We start from the raw sequence: 13914 nt of genomic DNA on the forward strand, positions 1-13914 counted from the left end.
TACAGATGATCGCATTGCCTTTGTTTTTTGTTAGTTTGTTTGTGTTGTTGTTTATTTGTAATTCTTCTCAATGTGTTATGCTGTGTGTTAATTACTGTGCATGTAGAATTTATCTATTGTTGGTAATTATTTGATGTATTTTGTAATCTTTGGCAATGTTCTTTTTTGCAATTGTTCGCGCATTAAAAATTAAAAAAACAAATGTAAATTTAAAAATTATAAATAATTCTTAATAATACACATGTATATGTGTATTATGTTTTTTGATTAATTAGCAAAAATAAATCCATTTAATAGTGTTTTTTTTGTAAAAAAAATAAAAAGATAGGCTATAATAATAATAATAGCTGATTTCCTTCAGTTTAAATGTATGTTTTTGTTTGTTAATTTGATCTAGAGTTAAATCACAGGCAGTATATTGGAGATGTATTCTTTTAATAAAATGGCATTGTTTATTATTTAAAACATATTTACATTTACTCATTTAAAAGCCATTTTTAGCAACATAACAACAAAAATACAAATGAAAGCAAAACTAAGATTCAGACTTCAGCTTAAGTCACCAAAAAGGACTTTATTAGCAAACTTTCATATCATCGTTTACCATTTAGTCTCCAAACCAAACTGAATATAAATGAACTTGCATAAGTATTTATCAAACAAATATACAACCAACAATTATTCTGCAGTCAAACTAAAAAATATAGGCCAATCAGGGTTTACCTTTTCATTAAATTATGAAATAAATCATGATCAAAAAATCTGAGTATAAAAAGACTTCTGGTCACAGATGTGGTGATGTTCCTAAGATTTGTCAGGTAAAGTCTCACAGCTCAGAAGGATCTTCATCTTTCTCTCTCTTCACGCTGGTGATGGACTGTACGCAGACAGAGACGTGAGTGTGCTCTTCTCTCTGCAGATCTGCATCATCCTCCATCTCTCCATCACTGGGCTCCTGTTTGATTCCGACTAAACTGGATGAAACCGGACTAGACCCGGTTGGATTCTGAAACATTCTGGTTTGTACTGGTTCAGAAAAACCATCTCGTCTAATTCTAGACCTGTTAACAGAGAGAAAGCAAAGCTTTGGGAATTTATTGTATTTACACTTATTTTGTGTGAGTTTAAAGGGCTCATATAATATTTTTTCCCCTTGAATTCCATGTATTGTGGTTATTTTTTGCACCAAAAACAGGATTCATTAATTTCAGTTTTTAATTTCACATTTGATGGAATTATTAGCTTTTGATCAACTCACAAGGCCATGATCTGGATTAAAGTCTTCTCACTCACCTGTAGTTGTAGAACCAGTTGCTAACAGTGCTGGTGTGCAGGCCTAGCTGTGCTGCGAGTCTCTCGATGGTGTGCTGAGACGGATACGGCTCTGTCTGATACACCGCTATCAGCGCCTCTCTCTCCTGAGCGCTGAGGATGACACGCGGCCTCTTCATCGCCTCACACCGTCGATCACAAAACCCCTGTCCTCCCACATCCAGCCACCTCTGTGAAGCACAGTCTGATCCCGTCAGAGCACGCTTGAGACGAGCTGCGGAAGAAGACATTTAACACTAATCAGGATCGTTTAAAGGAACAGTTCACCCAAAAATGAAAATGAGCTCATCCTCAGGTCATCCGAGATTAGGATAAATTTGTTTCTTCATCAGATTTGTAGAATAATCCATAATAACGTTTCCTCCAGTGAAAAAGTGCATCTCCTGTTGTCTCTCACATCAAAATCCAGCCACATATTTGTTTAGAGCTGTTTTGGCTTGTGAGCGCTGCTTGATCTGTGCAGATTTCTCTCCTGATTCACACTTTTTCACTGGAGGAAGCGTTATTATAGACTCGTATTTGAGTTAAAAACATCTTAATGCTGGATTAGTTTCATCTTTTGTCTTCTCCAGATGTTAACTGATGGACTGGAGTGGTGTGGATTATTGTGATGTTTTTATCAGCTGTTTGGACTCTCATTCTGACGGCACCCATTCACTGCAGAGCATCCATTGCTGAGAGACACATTTATACAAACCTGATGAAGACACACACTCATCTACATCTCAGATGGCCTGAGGGTGAGTCAATGAAACACATTTACCTCTGTGGTCCATCTTCTTCACAGCGTTGAGCTTCTGGATGTTTTGAGGGTCTTGGAGCCACAGATGCATCCGAATGAAGTTCTCCTTTCCCTTCAGACTGAGTTTAGTCCAGGGTTTGGGGTGCGACAGCAGTTCAGACACAGAGCTTTGTGTTAAACCCAAAACCTCTTCACCAAACACACGCTGACCTGCCAGAACAACAACAATCAGGAACAGCACTATTACATAGAAATTAAAAATTCAGATTATACATTAAATGTAAATGTTCAACTTTTGGTACATTTCATGCCCATTGATGATTATATACACAAATATATACTTTAGAAATATATACAAAAATATCTTGTGATGTAAAAATTAGGTTCAGACATAGTTTTTCAACTTCAGTCACCAAAAGTGACTTTATTAGCAAACTTTCATATAATTCTTTACCATTTAGTCTCCAAATCAAACTGAATATTTGTAAACTTGCATAAGTAGTTATCAAACAAATATACAACCAACAATTATTTTATTTTTAAAGTTTGGCCGATCAGGATTTACTTTCTTTCTTTAAATTAAATTATCTTTAAATTAATTACTGACATTTTAAATCAAATGTACAATTTTTGGTACATTACATGTCCATTTATGATAATTATATAATGAACTGTTTTCTTTAGATCACATCCATTAAGGGAAAGAATATTAATTAGTGCTGTCAAGCGATTAATCGCATCCAAAATAAAAGTTTTTGTTTACATTATATATGTGCGTGTACTGTGTATATTTATTATGTATATATAAATCCACACACATACAGTAGATATTTTGAAAATATTTACGTTTATACATTTATATAATTATATTTTATGTTATTTAAAAATATATTTAATATATAAACATAACATTTATCTTAAATATATACATGCATGTGTTAGTATTTATATATACATAATAAATATACACCGTAAACACACATATATTATGTAAACAAAAACCACGATTAATCGTTTGACAGCACTAATTTTAAGATTTTAAATTAGCCTTTATTTATTTATATATATATATATATATATATATATATATATATTTCATTTTAATTTGAGTATTTTTTTTGTAATTTTGTTATTTGCTATATTATTACATTTTTTTGATATTTAAAAAATATATAGTTAATTTTTTTTAGCTGCCAGACAACATTTCTCATTTTCATTTAGTTTAACTAAAATTTTAATTATTTGAAATAAATTATAGAATTTTTTTTAAAATACAAAAACACAAAATTATTAGAACTTTAAAATTAAAAATGTATGTATATATATATATATATATATATATATATATATATATATATATATATATGATTTTTAATAAAACTATTTTATTTTTGTTTAAGACTTGTTTTTCATCTAATATTTATATTTTATTTTATTTGATGTTTATTTAAATTACTGAATTAAATAATTATATTATGAAACTGAATTTAATAATTGTATTTCTAGTTAACGGTAACAATAAATGCTTCTGGTCTGTAGATGTTGCTCATGTTCCTCCTTCACTGTGCCTCTGTGGGTTTTTTCACCTGTTTTCTGCTCCAGCAGGTGAAAGTGATGCATTAGATCAGTTATGACCTGAGAAATCACTGATGTTTAGAGCACAAACTCTGATTTCTGTTCATTGTGTGCTTTAAGTGCGGTGAACACAAACCTATGTTGTTGGCCGTGAGAGTTTCTTTGACTCTCTGCGTGATGCTGAACGTGTCCAGACACAGAGACTGAAGCTCACAGCTGCTGCTGATGGGACAGGAGAGAGGTCTCTGACGCGTCCCCATCTTAAACCCCTGCGCTCTCTGATCCAGATCCGCTGCGAGCGTCTGGAACGAGCCGCTCACAGAGGATGGAGAAACTGAGGGCTCAGTATCTTCATTTATTTCACATTTGACCTTCTGGATGATGCTTTGGACAAAATCAACCGGGGACTGAACACTGGGCTCCAGTGTCCCATAATCCACCTCTTCCTGCCGGAGTGGTGCGTCGTTCGTCGCAGGCGTCTGCGTCTCACGTTTGGTCTGCTGCAGGATGTTCCTGATAACGTCGTCTGATGCGTCTGCACCGCGCTGACATCTGCCTTCATCATCATCATCATCCAGCACTGAAACACACCACAGACACCAAAGAATGAATCTCAGGTGATCTTCATATTTTCTTAGCATTGCAAATTTTGAATTTATTGAATTTGCTCAATATTTTTTAATGTTTTTAAATATACAGTAGCTTTAATTTTTATTTCTGTTTAGTTTAGCAAACATTTCTAATCATGGTTAACTAAAACTTAGTGAAATAAATAAATAAATCATTACTTGAAATAAAATGAATGTTAAATCAAATATATATACACATACACACACATTATGTACTGTGTGTGTGTGTGTGTGTGTGTATATATTATTTTTTAATTTCAGTTGTAATTTTTTAGTAGTTAAATTTAAACTTAACTTGGACTCTCCAAAATAAAAAAATGATGCAACTAGCTGAAAAATAAGTAAGTTTTTTAGTTCCAAGTTATTTTTATTTCCATTTTAGAGGAAAATGGAAGAACAACTTCATATAGTTTATTAATTTTACTTTTTATTTCGGTTTTAGTTATTTAGTATGTTAGGTTAAAATAAATTTAAAAAATTAACTTTTCTGAAGAAAAAAAGACTTTCTAAAATAAGTGTGTGTGTTTTTAATTTCTGTTAATGCTTATTTTATTTCAATTTAAAATTATTTTCTACATTAAATTTATTTTTAGTGCCATGTTAAAGTAATTTTAGTACTTCAAATTAAATCTATTGCAGTTATAGTTACCAAGGAAACATTTTTAATCAGTTAATTAAAAAAATCTTACTTAAAATAAATGTTAACAGAAATCAAATCAAATATAAAAATTAAACTTATTTCAGATAGTTTCCAAGGCAACGTTTCTCATTATCATTTAGTTTAACTTGCATGATGCACTAAAACAACTGAAACTAAACCTCATATTTTAACGAACCTCAATTAATCAAAGTTTTGATTTCACTAAATTTGCTCAAATTAGACAAATATTGACTTAAATTATGGTTTAAGAGGTCTTTAGAAATCACACAAATCAGAATGGAACTTATATTCATATTTAAATCCAATGTTGATGTGATAACTCTCTATAAATTATTTCAAAGAATGAATTGTTTTGAAAGTGAGATCAGAGATATGAGGCAGCACTGACTCTCCAGATGGCTCTGATCCAGAATCTTCCTGATCACGTCATCTGAGCTCCTGTCTGGAGGACCAACCCACGGGACGAAGATGCCTTCAGCAGCACAGAAACAGATTTACACAAGCAATATTTACTGCCAAACAAAACAACTTCTGCTAGCTGACAAGACTGACAAGGACAATTTGGTTCAACTTGAAGGAAAATAAAATTAGACTGTATAGACATGTTTAAAAACAAAAACTAAAAGCAACCAAATTAGTAAAACTTTAAAATTAAAACAAAAAATTAAAATGAACTCAAAATAATAAAAATACTGTATAATATTAATTTTGTTTGTTTATTTTACACAACAAACTATACTGTGAAAGAAAGAAAGAAAGAAAGAAAGAAAGAAAGAAAGAAAGAAAGAAAGAAAGAAAGAAAGAAAGAAAGAAAGAAAGAAAGAAAGAAAGAAAAGAAAGAAAAAGAAAGAACATTTGTTTTCAAATAAACAAACAAAATTTACTGTTTAAAACAAGAGAAATTATTTATTTTGCTTGCCCTATTTTTCATACTTTCTGAAAACAAAAACAGATCCATATATCAATATTGCATGCATCCATCTATGCATCCACCCATCCATTCACACATCCATCCATCGAACCATCCATCCATTCACACATCTATCCATCCATTTATGCATCCATCCATCTATCCATCCAAACATCCATCTATCCATCCATCCATTTATGCATCCATCCATCTATCCATCCATCCAAACATCCATTTATGCATCCATCCATCAATCCATCCAAACATCCATCCATCCATCCAAACATCCATTTATGCATCCATCCATCCATCCATCCATCCATCAATCCATCCAAACATCCATCCATCCATCCAAACATCCATTTATGCATCCATCCATCCATCCATCCATCAATCCATCCAAACATCCATTTATGCATCCATCCATCCATCAATCCATCCAAACATCCATCTATCCATCCATCCATTTATGCATCCATCCATCCATCTATCCATCCATCTATCCATCCATTTATCCATCCATTTATGCATCCATCCATCAATCCATCCAAACATCCATCCATCCATCCAAACATCCATTTATGCATCCATCCATCCATCCATCAATCCATCCAAACATCCATTTATGCATCCATCCATCCATCAATCCATCCAAACATCCATCTATCCATCCATCCATTTATGCATCCATCCATCCATCTATCCATCCATCTATCCATCCATTTATCCATCCATTTATGCATCCATCCATCAATCCATCCAAACATCCATCCATCCATCCAAACATCCATTTATGCATCCATCCATCCATCTATCCATCCATCCAAACATCCATTTATGCATCCATCCATCAATCCATCCAAACATCCATCCATCCATCCAAACATCCATTTATGCATCCATCCATCCATCCATCAATCCATCCAAACATCCATCTATCCATCCATCCATTTATGCATCCATCCATCCATCCATCCATCCATCCATCCATTTATGCATCCATCCATCCATCCATCCATCTATCCATCCATCTATCCATCCATCCAAACATCCATTTATGCATCCATCCATCAATCCATCTATCCATCCATCCATTTATACATCCATCCATGCATCTATCCATCCAAACATCCATCTATCCATCCATCCATTTATGCATCCATCCATCCATTTATGCATCCATCCATCTATCCATCCATCCAAACATCCATTTATGCATCCATCCATCCATCTATCCATCCATCCATTTATCCATCCATCCATTTATGCATCCATCCATCCATGCATCCATCAATCCATTCAAACATCCATCAATCCATTCAAACATCCATCAATCCATCCATCCATCAATCCATTCAAACATCCATCCAAACATCCATCTATCCATCCATTTATGCATCCATCCATCCATCCATTCAAACATCCATCCATCCATGCCTCCATCAATGCCTCCATGCATCCTCTCACCTCTCAGTCTCTCTTGGATGGCGCTGAGCGTTTGGATGCTGTGCTCGTCAGACAGGAAGTGCTTCATTCTGAGGAAGGGTTCTCTTCCTCTGCTGGTCAGTTTGCTCCAGGGTTTGGGTCGGGCCAGTATGTCGCTGACGGTTCCCTGAGAGAGACCGAGCACATAGTGACCGAAGACCCGCTGGCCGATGTTCAGCCGCTGAAGAGCCTCTTTGACCTGCTGAGCTAATCGAGCCGTGTCAAACTCCTGCTCCTCTTCACCAGAGTCTGTCTCCTCTTTAATGAAGCTCTGGACGCTCAGAGATGATGAAGATGATGCTGGTGACCCAGAGATGACAGAGGAAGATTCACTCAGGGCTTCTTCTTTCCCAGTGGAGTGATGAAACTCTGGCGTTTCTTTCTGGATCACAGGATCTGTCAATAAGCAAAGTATTAACACATACTTTACACTTTTTATAAAGCAGATGAAGTTTTTATAGTTTTAGTTTAATTGTATTTTTTATCATCTTTTTTTTAGGCCAGAATAGACTGTATGTTCAGTTTAAAGTTGTCACATTATACCAGGCTTTCTCAGACTCGGGTTTGTGAGTTGCCGGAAATAAACATGTAAATAATTAAATATTTTATTTGAAGTACATTTAAATATGTACAAATGATTTTGAAATAAAAACAATTCAAAATAAAATACAAAAAAATCTGATATATTATTAAAAAAATTAAAATAATAAAAATAAAAAGTACTTTTATTTCAATATTAAATATATATTTTTTATTTTAAATAAATTAGAAGAAATAATTTTCAAATAAATCTTACAAAAAATTAATTTGTAATTAAAGTAAATAACTAAAATAAAAACAAAATAAACACTAAAAAGCTGAAATATTTTATTGGAAATAAATTAATGTTAGAATAATGTAAATTTAATTACTAAAAATAAAACTTGCTAAAAAGCTGACATTATTTTTTAGAATTTTAAATTAAAATACATTTTTAAATAACAAAAAAAAAATCTTACTAAAACTAAACTCAAATTCATATAAATAATTTACAAATAAAAGAAAATCTAAATAAAACACCAAAAAAGACTAAATATTTAAGTTGAAATGAATTAAATTGAGAGTAAATCATGTAAAAGCCAAATGGAACACTTACTAATAAAGCAGAAATATTTGATGTATTTACCGCCTGTCATGTGACCATTAACTGATATCAGAGATCCTTGAGCATGTGAATGTGTTATTAAAATTATTGATATATGAACTTCAAATCTCAGGGAGACTTCAAGTAAATATTTGAGCTCAAAGGAGTTTGGCTGACAAAATATATTTGTGAAGTGGATGAAACCCTCACCGTTATCATCAGATGGAGGAGAAAACCCCTGAGAGAGAATAAAACACCAGTTAAAATACTAATGTGAGTTTAAGACAGTCATTCTTCACCAGTAGGTGGCGCTGCCCTCAAACAGCTCTGTTCAGAGCACAGTCTCAGTGACTGAATTCAGAATAGCATATTATTAATATTTCTGCCATATAAATATAGTATGTGTCCCTGGAGCACAAAACCTTAAGCCGCTGGGGTATATTTGCAGCAATAGCCAACAATACATTGTATGGGTCAAAATGATCCATTTTTCTTTTATGCCAAAAATCATTAGGATATTAAGTAAAGATCATGTTCCATGAAGATATTTAATAAATTTCCTATCGTAAATATATCAAAACTTCATTTTTGATTAGTAATATGCATTGCTAAGAACTTCATTTGAACAACTTTAAAGGAGATTTTCTCAATATTTAGATTATTTTGCACCCTCAGATTCCAGATTTTCAAATAGTTGCATCTCAGACAAATATTGTCCTATCATAACAAACCATACATCAGATTATTTATTCAGCTTTCAGTTGATGTATAAATCCCAATTTCGAAAAATTGTCCCTTATGACTGTTTTGTGCTCCAGGGTCAGGTATAAGAAAGAGAAAAGCTCTCTTACCGAAACTACATCTGTAGTTTGCATCAGCGCTCGAAGAGTCCTGAAAGATAAACAATAAAGAGACGTTCTGACCATATTCTTGCAGATTATTGGAGGAGAGAATATATTTGTGCACTACCTGAGCTCGGTCTTGATCTTCTCGTAGTCCTGCTGGGACTGTAACTTGGCCTGAAGTCTCTAATGAACAGATGGGATGTTAGTGTGAGTAAACGAATCTTTAATAACTGCTCCTAATCATGAAATGTTTCTACCTCTATATGCTGTGATTTACTGGCCAGCTGCTGTTGCAGCAGAGCGACGTGATTGGCCGTTCGCTCCTGGACTTCCTGCAGCAGACGCTGAAGTCGTCGCACTTCCTGTTCCAGACGATGAATGTCATGATCTCTCATCGCAACCATCCTCTCCAAATCAGCAGAGCTACAAACCAGCCAGATCAGACGAGCTTCATTACCATCTCCAATTAAATCAAAGAAATAAAATCCGATAAGTTTTTATAAGAGTTAAGAAAGTCTTACGTTGGTGACGCTGCAGTAAACACACACAGATCCTGTAAAGATGAAGACAGCAGACAGAAAGATGAGCTCAAAACTAGTAAACATTCACTAAAGCAGCAAACACACCCTGGTTTACATCACACAGCTTTAGTATGGAAATATGACACATTACTGTAATTCAGACCATTGCTGGGAAACAGAAACTAAAATATTTTGAATTGTCTCTTTTCCACGTTTATGCTTTGTGATTTCAGTCAAATATTTATTGAAAAGATGCAAAGAAGAAAAAAAAAATCAATGCAGGTCCGTGCAATCAGATTCTGACTGCATTGATTTAACCTTTGACTCGCATAGAAATATTAAACAAACCAATAAATAAATATTTTACACTTGGATAATCACAAATTATGCCACAAAATGACACTGTGAATGCTTAAATGACTAGATCAAAGGATTTAATTAATACATAAATATAAAAGTCATTTTTAGCATTTAAAAAAATAGATATAAGACATGTGACTAATCAAATGTCATGGATCATGTGACTCTTTGTTCAAACCTGAAGCTCAAGATGCTGTTTGAAGCATCTCAAATCATGCTGGAGAACATGATCACATCATGACAGACAAAGCAAATACCAACAATATGTGTACTTTAAAATGTGTCAGAAACTACAAAGTGGTTAAAACACAGGGTAAAAGCTGAAAAATTGTGGCAGCATCTAAAATACACATATCCCCAACACAAACACTGTACAAAAACCCAGAAACTGACTCTATAATCAAAGTGACAGAGATATGCCGTGTCAAAACACCTCGAGCGCCTACAAACATTTAGTCAGATTGAAACGGAAGCAGCACTTACCATGTGTTTGTGGATCTGCTCTTGGTCTTAATGTATTTCCATGCATCCAGAGACGCTCCTGACGCTGAGCTTCAGCAAACTAACATCAGACCAGAGCCGAGATACAAGAGAAGAGACGAGGGGAGGGACAAACACAGCCAATCAATACCCCCCTGCAAACAAAGAGCTCCATCAATTCATCAATAGATCAATAGCAGCAGCTGACGGGGGAGGAGACCAGATCCATCCATCCATCAATCCATCCATACATCAATCAATCAATCAATCAATCAGTCTAGAGGAGAAGTGCATTCAGCTGCATGCATATGCAAACGTGCATATTCTAGGTCACCATTTCAGTTTTCCACTTTTTAATGAGTTTTTTGTGACTAATTAATTTATAAAAATACCATTATTCCATGTAGTCACTGCCAGTGCCAGTATAGTAAATTAAAACCATAAAAACATATTTATTACTTAAAAGAAATGAATTGTAAATGAAATCAAATAAATATTTATTTCAACTAGTTGTGCAATAAAATGACTAAAACTTTAACTGAAATTAAAAGTGAAAACATAAACAAAAACTATATCTCAATGATACTAAAATATCACTGCTATCGCCATTAATATTCATCAAATGTATAATAAAATCTAATTATTGTATGTCTAAAATAGTGTGACTCTGAATCTACAGCTGAATTCAGAACAGCATACTAGCATAAAATTACTAGTTTTGCCACAGCAACCCAAAGGAATATTAATATTCATGCTGTATATATGCACTGAGGTCATGTTATGATCATATAAAACATGAAACAGCAAACATTAACAATAGCATTGGTGAATGATACATTCTACTGTTTATTGTTAATGTTATACTATTTCACTTTATTATTGAGTAGTGTGCAGTATTCCATTCCAAACATAATTCATATATCATTTCAATATTTCATATCCAATATGTCGTCCTCAGTTTATGCTAAATTCAAATGCTGCATCTGGAATCTGTTTTAATGAGGATGTTTGAGGGTCACAGATGACATATTGATTGTCTGTATTGGTTGTATTGATGGTGATGATTGATTTGAAGCTCACAGGACACAGTATTGATTTCAGGAATATAAAGAAACATCATTTACAACATAGCATCTGCTCGGTGGCGTTATATTACTGAACCACAACAGCATGAAACTATGAAAAACTGATTTTGAGACGCATCTATTTCTGCTGTTTAACAAAACTCTCTTTGATTAAATATAACCAGGACTTCATCAGTTGAGAAATTAATGTTAGCAATCTAACACCTTGGTTTCAAATGTGCATATTTTATGTGTAGCACATATTATGAAAATACAGCCACTTTAATATGTGCATATTTAAACAAATTCTCACGGTTTGTTTTATGCTTAAATGTTTAATTGCAGGAAATCAATCTCTCCTTCTTTGAATTTGAAACAATGATTCTGTCAACAACATGTTTTAATTGTTATAGTTGCACAAACAACACTGTAAACTCTGTTTGCCTAGTTGGGACAAAGTTTGGGGTAACTTTGTTGGTCTGACAAGGATTTTTATGTAGTTTCAAGAAAATAGCATTTTTTAGTATTTGAGACTCAAAAGGTTTCATAGAAAATATTCAGTTGCAGTATTTACAGTGAGACAAGCATGTCTTTCTGTCTATTGTATTTAATTTATTATATAAATATTGTGGCGTAAGAACATCTCCTCTTCAGATCAGTGTGTGTGTGTGTGTGTGGAGGGTCGCTGGCGGTGTTGAATGGAGCTAAATATCATTAAATACCGAGCCAGAGAGCCGTCTGTTCCCTCTGCATGTGCGACGGTTTCCCTCGAAACTAAGTGCAGAACCCAAGCGTTGGCGTTTCTCGGTGATGAAGGAAGCACGCGGCGCGTCATGAGCTGTCGGACCCGCCCCTTTCCTGTCCTGGACCAAACCTTTGCCTTTACTTACATTCTGTTTTTTGCCTGCAATGGACATTTTAATTCCCTTTTAAAATGTTTACGGTCATTTTATCTTAAAAATCAACGCGTCTGCGTCTAAACCGTGTCAGGTTTTGCTCAGGAATAGGCTACAAGTTTATTAAATTCGACCCATGTTCTATGAGAACTTGTTTGTAGGTAATTCATTCTAAAAATGAATTGTGTTATTAAAAACTTGAATTTCATGCCATTTTAATTCGAAAAATTGTAATTAGCTACTTTTCCGCATCCTAAAAAATAATAAAAAGTTAATTCCTTATCTCACAATTCTTAAATTTTTCCTCACAATTTCTCAGAATTGTGATATATTAGAATTGCGAGATAAAAAGTCGGAATTGTTAGATGTGACCTGTGAGGATTGGGAATAAAGTCAGAAAGAAAAAAATGATTGTGAAATAGAAAATTACAAATGACATTTTTTTATGTGCAGAAAACCCCCCAGAATTAAGAGAAAAAAAAACTGAATTCTGAATTTATATCCTGCGGTTCTGACTTTTTTCTCAGAATTGTAAGAACCAAAGTCAGAATTGTGAGAGATAAAGTCGCAAATTACCTTTTTATTTTTTATTCTGGTGGAAACAAAAAACAGAATTGAGATATGTAAACTCGTAGCTAAAAACCCTCAGGATTCTGAATTTGTATCTCAATTCTCTTCTTTTTTTCAGAGAACTGCTAGAAAAAAATCAGAATTGTGAAATAAAATGTTGCAATTATGTTCGGAATTAAAAAAAAAAAACATTTGCAAGAGGTAAGCTCGGAATTGGAGAAAAAGTCAGAATTCTACATTTAATTAATCTTAGACTTGTTAGAAACAAAGTCCGAATTGTGAGCTGAAAAACCTTGTATAGCCCTAGTTAATTCCGTGACCAATTACCATAAATACCAGCACAATGCAAGTTAATGAAATTAGGAGTTTAAGAGGCATTGTCAATTCAATTCTAAATGATGCTCAATGTGTTTATAACATGAATTTCTGAAAGAAAGCAGAAAATGCAACAAATGTAGAAATCGCTTGAATGCTACGATATGATCATCCACAGGCTACTTGAACTTTCCTGAGCTCTGATAGGATTCAGAAACCCTGAAATAACCTCCAGAGGAAGAGAAGTGCATCACCAAACAGCTGAACGCTTCTTCCAGTCGTCCTGTCATTCTAAACCACATCACAATGGAGCTTGAGCAGTGTGTGTCTGAGGGATCATCATCATCTACCTGTCACTTCCTAAACAGGGCATGTGTTATTTATATCGGCCAGTAGACAACAGCAT

General features: G+C 33.8%; 1 protein-coding gene across 1 annotated transcript in view; it reads left to right on the forward strand.

The window, feature by feature from the left end:
• The window catches only part of LOC306871772 (guanine nucleotide-binding protein G(I)/G(S)/G(O) subunit gamma-10-like), a 480959-nt gene that overhangs the window by 159453 nt on the left and 307592 nt on the right, over positions 1-13914 (forward strand). The gene's annotated exons all lie outside the window — the stretch shown is intronic.

Source organism: Barbus barbus (genome assembly GCF_936440315.1).
Source record: "Barbus barbus genome assembly, chromosome: 6".
Lineage (NCBI taxonomy): Eukaryota > Metazoa > Chordata > Actinopteri > Cypriniformes > Cyprinidae > Barbus > Barbus barbus.